Raw genomic sequence first — 3797 nt, 5'->3', positions numbered from 1 at the left:
AATATGTATATATTACTAGTTGTGGAATCAACTATATGGTTCTTCTTGCATACAAATACACCGAAACGCAAACGCATAACTTAAGGGGCATGCCAAAGGCAACTACTTCTGTTTTCTTTATGCCGACTGAATAAAGCAGAATGTATTATAAATTTAATTACTAATTTGACTGAACAAGACATATACCTTATTAATTTTTCATACCCTGTTGCAGACATTGACGGTGTGAAATCTATTAAGCATCCCCAGTCACGTACGTGCATCAGAAGCCAAGAAACCTTATTGAATTTTAGGCAAAAAATACATTGAAATAGTGCTGACTGTGTAGAAAGATTCATTATAGAGGGCGCAATGGGCCCCTATTTTATAATGACCTTCCCGCCGCCGTAGCTCTTTGACTTTTTTAGTAACAAAAATAATTTTCCGGCGTATTTTAAAGGTCTATTAAATATTTTATTACACCCTGAAAAAAAAAAACAGCGGAAATGAACTTGATATGACGTATCCTTGGCAAACCTATGAATAACTAAATAGAAGCATTACTTGTATGACGTCAGCAAGTTTATGACGCGGCGTAATATAGATAGCGCGTTCTGAATCGTGCTTTGTAGTAAAAACAAATAGATACATTTTATTTTGAACAAGTCAAGGACGAAAAATCTATATTAGAATTGCAAATCTAGAACCCGATTCCTAAAAATAATTTTTGTGTGGTAGGTATAAGAATGCTTAGTAATGCATTAACGATCGTGAACATGTAATCAATAATTACAAGTAACGTAACCTAAGAAACATGTATAGTTTGGATAGAAATCAATCGGCGACACATTCAAGCAATGTGTTGAGATCTTCAGCACATTTACCAAAGACAAGCCAGAATGAAGCGATGAAAGATATTACCGCGAATTCGAACACGGATTTGCTAGGGAATACCAACCAATATTATAAATCATCGAAGTTTTACTCGAATCGAGCGTGTGGCACAAATACTGTTGAACCGACCGGTTGTTCTACGCATGTCCGCACTACGGAAGAAAGGAAACTTCCCCCTATTCATCAACCTAATCGGAACACATCTGACCATCGCTACACGCCAAACGACTGGGAAAAGGCAAACTCTGCCTCATACAGCACATCTGATTACTTACGAAACATGGCTGAACGTCTTCGGATTCAGAACTTGTGCTTCTGCAAGGACGACCAAACCATGCGGGCTCAAACCGGCGTTGGGAGAAAATTGAACGAACGAGTGAACGAGATAATTTTTTTGAAAAAGGAACTAAACCGAGAAACAGATGAAATGCTAGCTGAAATCGCTGCATCGAAAGAGGCTAAGAGAATGATACTTAAGGCGCTTCCAGAGTCGGAAGACCTACTATGTATCACTGAAGAGTGTCTTTATAACCGAGGAAAGCGACATGGCATAGACTTGGTCCATGATTCTGCTGAGATGGCTCTAATTGATGAGATCAGCTCAACACGTAAATGTCAAGAGAAAATGCGTAACATACTTGAAAAGTTGAATCCGCAGCTTAATCAGAACTTATCCGCACAATACGAACTAGAGAATGACGGAGGAAACAAATTCGTAGCTCAAAATATAGACGATAGTGCACACCAGCTCTATAATAATTCCTGTAGTTTGGCTTATCATAATGGAGTTGAGCTTATCAACAACACAAAGTCAGACCCGGAAACATGGTTTAAGTTCACAAATAATAACATCAAGCGATCTCAAACACAAAGAGCAGCTTCTAAACAATTACGGAACGAGGTAAACTCCGTGCTGAACGAGTGCAGCAATGCAATGTGTTACCAGTGGAACTTGACAAACCAGGCATTCCGAGATCGAATTAACGAGACCCTAGATGCAAAAAACAAAACGCAGGCACATTTGTCTAAAATATTGCAGGAGATATTCGACATGAACAAGAACATCGAGCTAATGAAGAAAACTATCCAGGACAAACAAAAACCGCTGAAAGTTGCGCAGACACGACTCGACTTCCGACTGCGACGAATGAATATGGAGGCCTGTCAAGACGCCGCCCAAAACAAACTCGTCGGGGAGGTTGGCGAAATAAACGATACTTTGGAGTCGCTGCAGAAGAAACTAATCGGTGCGAAGAACACCTTGCATGAGCTATTGCTTCTCAAAGCATCTCTAGAAAATAATCTCGCTATCAAGAACAACACGCTTTTCATAGATCGGGAGAAATGTCTAGCCTACAGAAAAACATTCCCAATGTCGCCGATATGCGGGGTAAGTCTTCAGTCACCATCAGACCTCATGTTAAATAGGCAAAGACCGGATAAGTAACTGCAGGGGCGTTTTTATTTCGAAAATCAGATTTTTTTCTTAATAAATATCGGATAATATAAAAAAAATAAAAATAGTGATTTGTTTATGGTTTATTGTAAGCTTTTCCAAGTATGTAGATATGATACCCCCGCCCTGTGTGATTTAAGGAGTTCGCTTTGTGTAAACGGATTAGTTAGGAGATCAATTTAAAAGCAGCAAACACATCCGTTACTGATAACTGTTTAAACTGTTACGATCTGCGTTGCAGTCGCGACTCTGGGTTTTTACAACAATTTTGATCCCAAGATTTTATTCGAAATATTTTTGAATTAACGAAGCACTCCTGTTTATAATGAAAATTTTAACGTTTTATTCGGAAACTAAAGCAACTAAACCAAGGAATCATACGGATACTAATGAGAAGCCAAATAACCATTGATGTTTCGTGCGAAATAAATTGCACTAAAATAATATTACCTCATATAGAAATATAAATCAAAATACAATTACATAATTAAATATTGCAATTGAAATTAATAAGTGATTGAAGGTAAGAATATAACACACCTTTAAATTTTTATATTAATTAAATATATGTGTTTAAAATGTAAATAATTTATTAAAGAAAGAACCTCAAATATATTTTACGTCTTATACAATATATTAAAATTAATCATAAAAATACAACATTAGTATCTACATGATATATATATATATATATATATATATATATATATATATATATATATATACACACAATTAAATGCATTCGTAGTTCACGCAAGGCACGGTAGCCGCTGAGCGAAAGTCCTATACTAGTGTATCATCCTAATTTGGGCTCATCTATTGAACATATCAAACTTTGCGATTGGATATCTGAGTGACTTGCATGCAATGCATGTACCTTGTGTTACGCCACGATATCTGCGGTGGACGGCGACAAACTAAGATGTAATAACAATATCAATACAGAAAAAGGAATGTCAAAAGGATTTAATGTAACTATATTCAAAACACCTCTGAAATGTGTATGGTTGCGGGACACATGGAAATAACAAGACGAAGCCAAATGGAAAACAATGTCTGTTTTTTTTATAAACATAAAAGTAGCTCAAGAAGAAAAAAGAAAGAAAGCATATATATATATATATATATATATATATATATATATATATATATGGGGGTGTACGAATAAAAAATATTACCACAAATTTATGAATGTTTATATCTTTTCATTCATATGTGTTGACGTGTAGGAATAAAAAAGTATTTTGAAAAAACAAGTATGCTTCTTTCAATAGCACATATCTTTTACCGATCCTTCGATCTTCCGCAGTGTTAATGATGGAAACATAAATGTAAGGCGGACAGAGTTACCAGCGGGAGAGGCACGGGTATAGCTGATAACGTTAAGATCTATTTGAATATAACCCTTCCAACATTTTGTATTGGAATAGTCAGCAACTAGTGTGGCCTGTATTTAAAACTAAGGCTT

At 35.9% G+C, this 3797-nt stretch overlaps 1 pseudogene; it reads left to right on the top strand.

Moving 5' to 3' along the window:
- The first annotated feature begins 571 nt into the window (after nucleotides 1-571).
- Nucleotides 572-2396, top strand: LOC145257924 (tektin-3 pseudogene; annotated as a pseudogene).
- Nucleotides 2397-3797: the final 1401 nt, after the last annotated feature.

The sequence above is a fragment of the Euprymna scolopes genome, chromosome 3 (genome assembly GCF_053919585.1).
Source record: "Euprymna scolopes isolate OS-2025 chromosome 3, ASM5391958v1, whole genome shotgun sequence".
In the NCBI taxonomy this organism is placed as follows: Eukaryota; Metazoa; Mollusca; class Cephalopoda; order Sepiida; family Sepiolidae; genus Euprymna; species Euprymna scolopes.
This window is presented reverse-complemented; position numbering and strand designations above follow the sequence as displayed.